A 12725-nucleotide genomic window follows, 5' to 3' on the forward strand; every position below is an offset into this window, starting at 1 on the left:
TATCTGCTGAGAGACTAAAGTGGCTTCTATAAAGATTTTAATAAATCTGTATGATCACGCTGTTTTCTTACATTTATCCTTTATCGGTTCGTTTAGCGATTTTATTTATATAGTACATTTAATTACAACAGCAACGTTGACCAAAGTGCTGTACAGAAATTCAAAATAACTAGTACCAAAGAACTTTATTTATTTATTCATTTAATTTTAACATTTAAAAGGCCTGAAGTGTATAAAACAAAACATTAAACTTACTATGTTACAGAAGCTTGTTTGAAGTTATGGAGATCGCTGAGTTAAACACATTTATAGTCAAAAATATAAATGTGCATTTACAAAGTGATTCGTTTTATTTTGAAGGCTGCATGAAAAACGGAAGACCGGAAATAGTTAAATGATACAGGAAACACCGCAGAAGGCAAGCGACTGTAAGTTAAATATTTCCCTTTATATCTTCTACTTTTTCTACCCCAAATAGCTTGCTATAATTGCCATGTCCTTTTGAAATCTAAGCCCTTTTTATGGTCATGACGAACGAGAATGACAGCCTCTAACTCCAACATCATTCTAGCACAACAAATCCCGTTAATGGCAAACGCTAGCATAAGCTAACTGCAGCTGTCAAATTTCTCAGTAAAGCTTGTATTCTTTTCTGTAACAAAACGAAAGAGCTATTTAATTATTGCAGCAGTTGGCTTTAACGTGTCTGACGAAAAAAAAACTGGGAAATGGCTTATTTGTGTCATTCTGCAGTGTTAGCGACATCACGATTAGCTGTACCAAACTCCGTTAAAATTTCTGTCTTATTAAAGTAAATTTGGTTTTGCGTTGTGTATGTAGCGATACACGTAGTGATGAAACTTCTTACTAGTAATCATTGACTTCTGGTAAATTCGGGAAGGTGATACTACGTTAATAGCGATAAAAAAATCATCTTCTTGTCTTGCTTAGCTGTGACCCCTCCTTTGTTTTGTTTACTTTTCGATTAGTGCTGGATAACAGCTGGGTTGTTCATAAAGCAGATGTATTATTAAAACGAAAACCTATGTGATGTTGAAAGCACTAAATTGGCACTTCATTTACCAGATGCTGTAATCCACAGCGCTATATTCAACGGGTGCTATTCTCTGCAAATATAGAAATGCTTCATGAAGATTTCATTCAGAAACCTTCTTTCTTACGTCGACCCCACCTTGCAACTAATCGCTTGGGTTTTTGTTTTATAAATAAATACATAAAATCTGCAGTAGTGACTCATTGGCAGGTGGTATGATTACTCCTAATTGCCTTTGAAGTAGTAAGAAGTGATTGCTAGTGTGATAAAATTACACTTAAAAACACCTTAGTGGCACTTGGAGTACAAAAAAGAAAAAACGTGGAGAGTGAAAATAAGAAAAAAAGAAATAAAGTGATCACACTCAGTTACCTCATGTGACAGAGAAAGGCACTGACTGGAGAACAAACTGATAAGACTAAACATTGGTATATTTCAAATTAGGTAACTTGACTTGTTTTTGAGAATTAATTTGGTATGAGTGTTACGTTCTCTCAGAATGCTCATTCAGTTCATGTGAGAATCATATTCCCTCATTATCCCTGCATGAATGGCACACTTATCTTGGATGGTTATGAGGTATAATTACATGGTAATGTGGCGCATCAAAGATGATCACTTCTTGTGGTTGAAGCTACTGTTAGTTCTGATTTAGGTCAGTGCACCTGTGAGGCTTTTCTGTCTAGTTAATGATTATTTATTATTGATTTGTGTACTCATTACAGCTTTTATATTTGAGAGGGTGAATTTTTTGTTTGTTTCCTGAAATAGACCACAAACACACTAATTCTCGCTGAGTGGATTGTAAGATGAACTGATTTAAGTGGTTGTATTATGAAAGCACATCTTGAATTTCAACAGCTAAGCAATTGCAACAATTTGACCCTTAACAGGAAAACACATTTTTTACTACAAGGCTGTAGTGCTGAAAATTCTCAACACTCGGGTCTGAATCAGTGCAGGATGTAACTGACCTACGATATGTTTAGTGTTTATTCCTAATGCTGCTCGTCTGTCACACTTCAGTTTAGGGCTGGGCGATATGACCCAAAATTCATATCTCGATATTTTTTAGCTGGATGGCGATATAAGATATATATCTCGATATTTTTTTTTAAAGCCATAAAGTAAGAACAAAAAGAGAGTTCTTAGTCAAAGCTGTGTCCCAGATGTCACACAGGCACTTTTATTAACATACAGCATAGATGTGCATGAGAAAAACTACTCAAAAATAAATTATGAGTATTTATTAAATAATAATGCTCCATAAATAAACGAAAAATATGTTGTTGTTGTCCATAACAAAAAGCTCACAATTGTGCAGTCAAAATGTAAACTAAAAGACGCTGAGCATAGTAACATAGACAGATTTCACAGCTGCTCTGTTCCCAACTTCTACTGCGTGACTGACAGCCTGGAGTTTGAAATCCGCTTCAGGTGCCATTTATGGTCCTTATACAGGGAGTGCAGAATTATTAGGCAAGTTGTATTTTTGAGGAATAATTTTATTATTGAACAACAACCATGTTCTCAATGAACCCAAAAAACTCATTAATATCAAAGCTGAATGTTTTTGGAAGTAGTTTTTAGTTTGTTTTTAGTTTTAGCTATTTTAGGGGGATATCTGTGTGTGCAGGTGACTATTACTGTGCATAATTATTAGGCAACTTAACAAAAAACAAATATATACCCATTTCAATTATTTATTTTTACCAGTGAAACCAATATAACATCTCCACATTCACAAATATATATTTCTGACATTCAAAAACAAAACAAAAACAAATCAGCGACCAATATAGCCACCTTTCTTTGCAAGGACACTCAAAAGCCTGCCATCCATGGATTCTGTCAGTGTTTTGATCTGTTCACCATCAACATTGCGTGCAGCAGCAACCACAGCCTCCCAGACACTGTTCAGAGAGGTGTACTGTTTTCCCTCCTTGTAAATCTCACATTTGATGATGGACCACAGGTTCTCAATGGGGTTCAGATCAGGTGAACAAGGTGGCCATGTCATTAGTTTTTCTTCTTTCATACCCTTTCTTGCCAGCCATGCTGTGGAGTACTTGGACGCGTGTGATGGAGCATTGTCCTGCATGAAAATCATGTTTTTCTTGAAGGATGCAGACTTCTTCCTGTACCACTGCTTGAAGAAGGTGTCTTCCAGAAACTGGCAGTAGAACTGGGAGTTGAGCTTGACTCCATCCTCAACCCGAAAAGGCCCCACAAGCTCATCTTTGATGATACCAGCCCAAACCAGTACTCCACCTCCACCTTGCTGGCGTCTGAGTCGGACTGGAGCTCTCTGCCCTTTACCAATCCAGCCACGGGCCCATCCATCTGGCCCATCAAGACTCACTCTCATTCATCAGTCCATAAAACCTTAGAAAAACCAGTCTTGAGATATTTCTTGGCCCAGTCTTGACGTTTCAGCTTGTGTGTCTTGTTCAGTGGTGGTCGTCTTTCAGCCTTTCTTACCTTGGCCATGTCTCTGAGTATTGCACACCTTGTGCTTTTGGGCACTCCAGTGATGTTGCAGCTCTCAAATATGGCCAAACTGGTGGCAAGTGGCATCTTGGCAGCTGCACGCTTGCCTTTTCTCAGTTCATGGGCAGTTATTTTGCGCCTTGGTTTTTCCACACGCTTCTTGCGACCCTGTTGACTATTTTGAATGAAACGCTTGATTGTTCGATGATCACGCTTCAGAAGCTTTGCAATTTTGAGACTGCTGCATCCCTCTGCAAGATATCTCACTATTTTTGACTTTTCTGTGCCTGTCAAGTCCTTCTTTTGACCCATTTTGCCAAAGGAAAGGAAGTTGCCTAATAATCATGCACACCTGATATAGGGTGTTGATGTCATTAGACCACACCCCTTCTCATTACAGAGATGCACATCACCTAATATGCTTAATTGGTAGTAGGCTTTCGAGCCTATACAGCTTGGAGTAAGACAACATGCATGAAGAGGATGATGTGGACAAAATACTCATTTGCCTAATAATTCTGCACTCCCTGTACACACACAATACGGTAATATTACGTTGAAGCACAGTGCATATTACTACGCGAGGCTCCTCGGACAATCCATCAAGCGGTGCAGCTCCGTAGCTTACCAAAGTCGTACTAAAACATTTTTTTGACAGATTGATGAGCGCCGTGTTCCACATAAAATCGGTTCGCGGTCATCAAGCACAACCAGAATTCATACATTAGGCGCACTGTCAACTTTTGAGAAAATGAAAGGATTTTAGGCTGTGCAGCCCCTGTGGGCTGCATGGCGTTAGCGTGGTTAGCTCGTTAGCTCGTTAACACGTTGACGCCGTCCAGCCCCACGCACGGAGCGATGCGCAGTAACTCGTTAACGGAGATTTGCCATGTTCATATTGTCGCTGCCTGCAGGTGAAGCTATGGGGGAGGAGGGGGAGTTGTGTTCAGTGAAAGAGAGGCCAGGCGGAGTAATGTTGCGTAGAGACAAAAGTGGACGAAAGAGAGGCAAACTTGTGGCTCCACAACTAATTATAACGTATATATCGATATAAAGGATATGGTCACATCTTATATCTCGTATAAAAATATATCGATATTTTTAAAAAACTCGATATATCGCCCAGCCCTACTTCAGTTGCACTACAAAGTTACAAAGTGAAAAATCACATTGTTCAGAATCACTTTTGTCATTCGCCTCAAGAATCCTTAGCATAATGCTGCCTCAATGATGAGCATTGCTTCTTTTTGTTTTCTAAATATTCTAACCAGTCTGTGTTAGTCAAAGATCAAGAAAGTGCATTTCAACATTTCAAGCTGTGGCTGCACATACAATCACTCCTAGTATATGTAAACAGTGAAATACAACTTAATATACATAAAGACCTCCCAGGTATTATGTAAACGCTCATTAAGTTTAGTGTTTTCAGACAGAACACAGTTTAAGCCTCTGTAATCCTTTTTCTTGTGTGCTTTTTAATGTTGTTACACATAGTTTCTTTAAATAGCTCTACCCCAGGGAAGCAGTTCTTTACCATGTGTGTTAGTTTAACTGATTGATTGTATGACAGAGTGAATGAGAGCAATTTGATTGACAAGTCAACAGCAGACTGGTGCCGTGTCATAGAAATAAGATGTCGATCATTCGAGTTGAGGTCCACGGTAGCAATTGTACAGTTAGAGCCTACAGAGCTCTGTGTATCACTTCTCTTTCTTTAGTCCAGAGTCAGCATTGGTGACAGGGGAAGGTGGGGGGTGGCTACACTGATCCATTTCCTGTCCCCTCCTGGGGCTCTAATTGAAAAATTTGGGTGGCCCTGTTGTTTGTTTTGGTGGAATGTGGTGGGCTGCGTTTCTTCTTTTTTTTCTTTTTCTCTTTAGAATTTCCTGAGTGACGCTGCTCCGTAGACCTCGGGGTGAATCAAGTGATGGGGGCTGGGCTAGACTTTGTTTGTAGTGGCACTTTTTGCTTACCCCTTTTTGCTTTCTGCCCCACCTGGCATTACCCAGCCTACACACAGAGCTTGCTGGGCCACTGGTCTTCACTCTGGGGTTTCTGTGACCTTGTCAGATCTAGACAGGCGATGGGGCTGTGGCCCCGTGAAAACAAACATGACATAAGTTCTGTCAACTCTTTTTTTTTTTTTTTTTTTAAATAATTTTTTTTTACGTATTTTAATACAAAATGAATAGGTCAATGATTATTTGTTAGCTTGGTAATCAATTTTGTTGCCTGCAACTTTTTATTTGGACTTTAATATATATTAGCTCTATGCTGATTGTTTGAGATTTTAATTTATTTTAGACTGAAATGATATAAACTCTTCTTAAACATCATATGAGACTGCAACAGAGGTGAGTAACATTATTCTCTAGAAGGCAGATAAAATCCCAAAGGCTCTCTTATTGGAGAAGTGAACTGAAACCTGTTTACAGGTTACAATTGTATCATAAAAAAACCCAAACACTCAACAATGTATGAACATTTAAATGACCTAAAATCATGCCAGTTGTCTGACATGTACACCAACACAAATCACAGATGAAACGCTGGAATCACGTCATTCAGACTCGCTGCCGTCATTCACCTCAAGATTGCTTACTATATTGCTGCTTCGTTGATTTGTTTATTTTATGAGGTTTATTTTACCTTTTTTTTTTTTAAAACTAGTACCAGCAGTCACCAAGTGTAGTAAAAGTAAAGTAAAATAAATGTTAGCTGCCCTGTATAATTGGTCAGTTTGGGGGTTGTTTTGTTTGTTTGTTTTGTTTTTTGACAATACACTCCCCAGCTATTCTGACAAACAGGGTAAAACGTTTAATGTGAGTTATGATTTGGCGAAAAATATAACTTATTATTATTATTAGTAGTAGTAGTATTAGATTAGCTGCATGATTTTATAAAATGAAGTCTTCCGTCAGTATTCACAATATAATAGAGAAATATATATTAATTTAAACATGGATTATCATCACAACATCATTTGCCCTAAATTCAAATACAAGAATGATGACTCAAAAATAGGAAATTGGTTTTAAAGAGTAAATATTGCATTTTTGGGACAAAACATTAGACTTATTTTATTTATTACATTAAATGAAATGCTACTATTTTGGGGAAAAATACCCTAAATTGCACTCTTTGAAAATTGCTTAAGTGGATTTTGTTTTTAATCATGATTTGGCTTTGAAATCAAGTAATTGTTCAGCATTGTTCTGTGGTACTAAAATAAATATTTGGGTTGTTTATAAGACAAAATATAGGTTTAAAACTTGAGCATAGGGAAATAGTGATAGACGTATATCAATATTCATATGCTAGACCAGGGATGTCAAACATAAGACCTGGGGGGAAGAATCCGGCAAAGACTCCAGTCCCACCCGCTGGACGGCTTTGGGAAATATGATGGAGGGAGTAAATTTGTGGACTTTTAACTATATTTGTATAATTTTTACAGCTTTTCCTGCTGATAATGACTTCCCCACAGCCATTCATAGTACACCAAAGTAGTCAAAGTTCATGTTTTTCACTGTGTACAGAGATTTCAGTTTAAAAAGTATTCTTTATAAATACACTTTTACTGTAATTTTACACATTTTCATGTAGAAAAACTGAGGTGTGCTGTTGCAATTGCACTTCTCTATCTTATGTTAACCTATCTCAGGGATTAAATGTTCAGTTAGACATCTGTACACTGACAAAAAGGGTAGTTTCACTCATCTAGCCCATTTAAGATCAAAATGTGTGGGGCAGTCTGTTGTCCTCGAGGTAAAAATGAGTTTGACTGTATCCCTGTGCTAGACAGACCGAGTGTAAATTCAACACAATATTGGCAGCTTTGTGAAGCATTAGACATAGTAAATGACTTGATGCTGTAAACCTTAATAATTAATTACATGCCCACCAAAGTGTTTTAGTGTAAGCAGCGGTCTTTGTATAACTCCTGGTAGTATATGAGTGGATGTTTCTCACGCTGGTGATGTGTTGTTTTTAAATGTGAAAAAGCTGGGGCAGCAGTGTTATAACCTGGCTTATGAAGGTTCAAACTGCTCAGTTTCGCCTTGTCATTGGGCAGAGCCGCCTGTCTCCAGCCTGTTAATCCTCTGAAAACATTGTCTTGCATTTGCAGGCCTATACTTCATGTTTGTGTTTATTAGTACAGGATTTTTATATGGGAAATTGGGGACTCTGCTTCATTAGGCATAACTTAGTAAAGCACTTGAGACTGACAAACAAATAAACAGATAGCCCTAAAGATAACAGACCCTGTAGGCAGACATCATGATGCTTGGCCAGTGAACCAGAAGCACACATCTGATCATTTTCTCTCCTTCTCTGTCACGGAAAAGTCTCCGTAAGGGCTGAGACTGGCTGCTCACAGTAGAAGCGCTGACTCATTGTCAAAATGACTGGTCAGTAGTTCCAGCATTTGTTAGAATTTGGTCCCTTTCTGGCTTTGAGCTGCATGGCCATATCTACACCTTAGAGGTATGCAGTAGCCTGGGTGTGAGCAAACACCGAGGAGGTTTTTTTCAGACTCCACCCAGGCTGTGTGATCAGGCCAGTCATCTCAAGCTGGGTGATGTTTGGCCGGCTCTGTGCATTCAGGGGAGTGGGGGGGGGGATCTTTGATGGAATCTGGTGTTTGGGTTACGTTAGAGAGCACAGCGTGAAATGGTGAATGTGTGTCTGGAAGAGGTACCGAGCCACTAGAACAGCCTGTTAGATTTTCTAATGATTGGGGGGGGGGGGCTTTGAGTGTGATGAGCTGTCTAAATGGGTCCCTTTGTGCCCACTAAACCTATCACACTCTTCCTTTGACACACACATTCACACACCAATCACTGCCATATGTGGATCACCTTTAAATACTCAGTAGCTAATTATCTGCGGTATAAACGCTGTAGTCATGACATGTGTTCATATGCCTGGTCAGATACCATAGATGGTCACCCATGGTAGACATAACTGTTCTGCCATATATCAATAGCAGTTATGTCTAAAGCCTAAGATTTTGGGGGGGCATTTCCTGGAAGACTATTGGGAGTACATTGATTCCATTTTCACCAAAGACAAAAAAATTGGAGAGAAATGTTTGGGGTCTGATATGGAGCTAATGATTTAAATTAAAAACTCATCATATTCAGCTATTATTCGGTTTCCTTTATCTAGTGGTTGTATTTCAATTCATAATAATAAAATAAATAAAATGTCTGGGATGGACTGATATATCGGCCTCGTTTAGTGATATTGGCATATCTTCAAATAATTTTTTTGGGTACCGGCACCGGATATCCCCTCCAAATTATTTTTAATATCTATATTAGCCCAGAATTTTGCAGTCATTTGTAAAAATGTTCATACCTGTCATTCAGACGTGAATTAGATGGTTTTACATTCCTTTGTTTGTGTAAACCAGTACCACCAGTGTAAAATCCAAATATCACAGAAAAGCTACAAATCCTCACTTTTGAAGAGCTGGAATTAGCCAATGTCTGTTTTCTGTTTTATATTTGCCTTAAAACAACTTCCTGTTTTTTACCTGTATTGTTTATTTGTCTATATATATGTATATATATATATATGTATATATATATATATATATATGACAAATACACATCATTTACAGGCTAAGCTGATTTGTAGTTGGTCATTTTTTTTATGTTTTAATTGAACACAATAAAAACAGACAATGGAGCACAATGGAGCACAACAAAAAACTGAAGTACAGTGAAACTATGTCAGTTGAGAAATTCTTCTGTTTTTCGAGTCTGTCAGACTGATTCTTTACATTTTGAGCTCATTACAGCTACACATCAGTTCTAAGGTTCTAGTGACATCAGATGACGGTTTATGAATCCATTTTAATGGATTCTTTTTTTCCTAGTACCTTATTTGAAGTAACAGTAAAGTGTAGTCAACATGAGTTGGACTGTTTGTGCTTTTAACTGTAATTATGTTAAAACCAGAAACATTCTGCAACAATATTCTTTTATATAATTCTTTAACTGTTATACATTTGATCATAATATATAATAAACCCGATTTAATCCTGTTTGAAAAATACTGGAAATAGTAACATACTTGCTGGTAGCCTGTTGATTTAATGCATCAGATCAGAACGTGCACTCAATAAAAAATATCCACATCAAATGCTCAATTTATATGCAAGACATTCCATTGGGATTCTAAAATGTATATCTTTTCTGGGGGTTTTTGTTGTTGTTTTTTGTTGGATCAAAAAATGTTACAATGAAATGGTTTTATCTGACAAAACTATTTTAGAGATTTAATGGAAAGTCTTTCATTTGTGTCTGCATTTTCCAGCGCTGAGCCAAGGAAGGGTGGTCACTTGTTAGTGGTTCTGCAAAAAGATCCTAAACCTTGAAGTTCCACAGCTTCCATACAGATTAGAGCCAACCCTGCTGTTTGTTAGTGAGCCTCCAAGGAAAACAAACCTGCCTTTTAAGTACTAGAGAGAGAAGGGTTGGAGTTGGTGGTATTGAAGGCGGGGAGGAGGTCATGGTTGGAGGAGACTTGAGCAGGACGAAAGAGGCTAAATCTGTTAATGTATCATCATTGTTTGTTGGCCTCACTTGTTAGAATTAAGTGGGGTATCATCTTAAGGATCTTAATGCCCCCTAGAGGCTGATACCTCTGCAAGTCTTGCAGAAAATGTTGCCTGCCTCATAAGTTTCCAGTTGGAGATTAAGATTTTGTTTTTCTTTTCATGCTACTTTAAGGAAAATCCATTCACAGTGAAGCCTCTGCCCGTATGAAGTTATAGTTTCTATTACCTTGTTTGCAGTTTATTTGTAGTGGTGCATGACATGAGACTTGTGCAGAGGTCTCCGTAGTTTCTGTGTGACTCTGTGCATCGCATGTGTGTGCGTGCATGCTGCTGTTATAGAGAGGGGTCTGGGCAGTGTTCCCGTGTCCATGCACAGCCCCCAGAGTAAAGTAAACACAGCGGCTCTTTTCTCATCCAAGCCGTCAGCAGGCTCTCCCCAGGCCCGCGCCAGAGACCACACACCCAGACCACACACACACATGCACGCACACACACACACACACACACACACACACACACACACACACACACACACACACACACACACACGAGCTGCCTGGACCTCTTTGCAGATCCTTCCACACACTTGCATACGCAGAGACCACACAACACCAGCTCGGGCCCCTCGCACGCAACCTAGCTGAGCTGTCATTCTGCCCAGTGTGTGTGTGTGTGTGTGTGTGTGTGTGTGTGTGTGTGTGTGTGTGTGTGTGTGTGTGTGTGTGGGGCCAGGCTATCTGTGTGTTTGTGCACGTGTATTACCAAGATTAGTGGGGAAAGGATAGAAACACTCCTGAATGCAGAATTAGAATTATAAAAAATAAAGAGCTCTGTCCTCTGCACCCTTGCTGCTCCCACTCTAAACATGTGGGATTGATGATGGATATACCAAGCTCTTGTTTTAGACCTGTTAACCTCTTATCTTCTGCGTGTCACACCCATAGCCCCTCCATTTCCTCTGACAAGCACAGGGCAGCAGCAACAACATGAGGTAAATCCCGCTGGAGGTTTTATGTTAACTGTTCGATGTCAGGGTAATTGGGGACAGGGGCTGTAGTGTGTGTGTGTGTGTGTGTGTGTGTGTGTGTGTGTGTGTGTGTGTGTCTGTCTGTCTGTCTGTCTGTCTGTGTGTCTGTCAGTGGGGTGAGATGAGGTTGCTTTGTGCTCCTGTATTTTTGCTTTTTCATGAGCCATTTTTTAAATATAGTTTCCTTAAACCCTAGTGCTACATGTCCAATATTCAGCAACTGTTGAGTTGTGAAGTGCATGTGATTAGTTCTGCTTTGATGCGTCTCAACCGTAATTGCTGCTACAGAATATGTATAGACATTAATTTAGGTTAGTGATTATTATTATTATTATTATTATTATTATTATTATTACAGGAAGTTTCACAACTTTTTAATGCTACATGGGCATTTTCCTGAGTTGGCACAGAATATTTTGCTGTTCAATATAGGACTGTCACCATGTCAGATTTTTACTCTTAAGTTATTGTGTTTGAAAAAGTAAAAGTGCTTGGATGTTGCAAAACGGTCATTACTTTACTAAACCTCATCAATTATACATTTATTAACAATGTTTGATAATAATAAATAATATTAAGAATGTTATCATATGTGCATTACTGACACTGGCTATCATCAGTACACACATGAAGCACATGTTGAAAGAAAGGTTTATTTGCACTCACCATGTCAAATCAAAAGCTATTGTGAATGTAGATATAACTAATGATAATTGATAAATATGTCTTTAGTTGAATTAAATTCAACTAAATAAATAATAAAATTAAGTTAGTTGAATTTTATTATGTAATCTTTTAAAAGAAAGCAACTTGATTGGGTATCTTCAGCATACATATCAATAGCATATTATTATTATTTTAGGATGGTTTTAGATTTTCAGATTTGAATAAAGAAGTTTGCACACTTTAGATTTAGTTAACTAAATAATTTCGTGTAAAAGATAAAGAATTTTCTATTGTTATTCACCCCTCCAGTCATAACCATAAATAAATATCTAATCTTGTTCAATAAGATATTAATAATAATACCTAAAAAAAATAATAATAATTGTTTTCACAAAAAACTCAAAAGCACAGAATTATTGTGACATTAATAATGCTGTGAGTCAGACTGATCTATAACTGGTTATTGTGTCTCAACTATTTTGCATATTAATGAGAACTTTAAATACAAGTGAAAAAAAGTTTGTGAGAGTCTGTAACCTGTGCAAAAGCATACAAAAAGAACAGTTAAACAGTTAAATTAAGATAAGCGCAAGCTGCACCCATAAATGTAGTTTATGGTTCCTGATGTAGGGTTTCTGCCTTTTTTGGCCCCGTGCCAGGATTATGTGTGAATATTTATTCGTGTTTCTATTATTATTATTATTAAATTTAACTTATCTTATTATCTTGCTATTCTTGATAAACTGAGGTGAATAAAAAAAACAGCTTTAAAACTTTAAAGAAGTTAGAAATGGGATTTAAAAAACAGGCAGATGTTATTTTATGTAGGCTAACAGAATAAAGTAAATGCTGGAAGTGGGAAATCATCATCTTGTGTCTAACAACTAATAGTTAGCGTTATAGTCATAGATAGAGTT

The 12725-nt window shown here is 37.8% G+C and overlaps 1 protein-coding gene across 1 annotated transcript in view; it reads left to right on the forward strand.

The window, feature by feature from the left end:
* Positions 1-338: 338 nt before the first annotated feature.
* The window catches only part of exoc2 (exocyst complex component 2), a 49709-nt gene continuing 37322 nt past the window's right edge, over positions 339-12725 (forward strand). The window contains exon 1 of the mRNA XM_040046288.1: positions 339-428. The gene's annotated coding sequence lies outside the window, so the exon portion shown is untranslated. The remainder of the gene's footprint in view (positions 429-12725) is intronic.

The sequence above is a fragment of the Simochromis diagramma genome, unplaced genomic scaffold (genome assembly GCF_900408965.1).
Source record: "Simochromis diagramma unplaced genomic scaffold, fSimDia1.1 OVJJ01000553.1, whole genome shotgun sequence".
NCBI lineage: Eukaryota > Metazoa > Chordata > Actinopteri > Cichliformes > Cichlidae > Simochromis > Simochromis diagramma.